The following is a 749-nucleotide window of genomic DNA, read 5'->3' as shown; positions in this document are numbered from 1 at the left end:
ACGGTGGGTTATGTCCTACGTGTATATGGATCGTTTCGTTTTGTTCCTGTTTCCGATATTATAAACAAAAAAAATTACGGCACCGCGTCCAGTTCGCGCTGCGCCTCAAAGCATGCCACATGCGGTTGGTCACGCAGGCCACGTCAATAGATTTTGACAGCTTGTTGATTTGCGCCGCGTCGCACCGCATCGCATCGCGTCTAGATCGCTCACGCAAGACCTCGCGAAGTCCAACGTCCATACCATGTTGAAAGCACCGGTTCTCGTCGGATCACCGAAGTTAAGCAACATTAGGCGAGGTTAGTACTTGGATGGGTGACCGCCTGGGAATACCGCGTGACGTTAGCCTTTTCCACAGATGGAGCCCAATAGGGCTGATGCCTGATCCGGAGCTACGGACTACCTAGCGGGTTTACCGGGGCTCCAGTTCGAAAAACAGGAGTAGGAACGGGGTGGTTTCTTATACGTAATTTCGTACATTAGGCAATATAACCTCATTGTACATTAATACGAAGCTAGTATAGCGTATTTGAAGCTCCGTGTTCTAAATTAACAATAACCTTATCTACCTCAATAATGTAATTCAGAATATTACAGTATTATAAGCTAGTATACCAGTAATCAGCTTATTCTGATTGAATTAATTATTAGTATGTCAAACAAAATTAATTATAGTTACTTCACAATATTAATTTATTTCAAATAACATGCTTATTTACAGGTGTGGTGAAAATTATACATACTAATTG

General features: G+C 42.5%; 1 non-coding gene across 1 annotated transcript; it reads left to right on the top strand.

The window, feature by feature from the left end:
* The first annotated feature begins 229 nt into the window (after nucleotides 1-229).
* LOC126912777 (5S ribosomal RNA) lies at nucleotides 230-348 on the top strand. The gene has a single exon (XR_007707429.1). It is a non-coding gene; the product is annotated as a 5S ribosomal RNA (ribosomal RNA).
* The last annotated feature ends 401 nt before the right edge of the window (nucleotides 349-749 follow it).

Source organism: Spodoptera frugiperda, chromosome 29, assembly GCF_023101765.2.
Source record: "Spodoptera frugiperda isolate SF20-4 chromosome 29, AGI-APGP_CSIRO_Sfru_2.0, whole genome shotgun sequence".
Lineage (NCBI taxonomy): Eukaryota > Metazoa > Arthropoda > Insecta > Lepidoptera > Noctuidae > Spodoptera > Spodoptera frugiperda.
The sequence above is the reverse complement of the archived record's forward strand: the minus strand, read 5'-3'. Positions and strand labels throughout refer to the sequence as shown.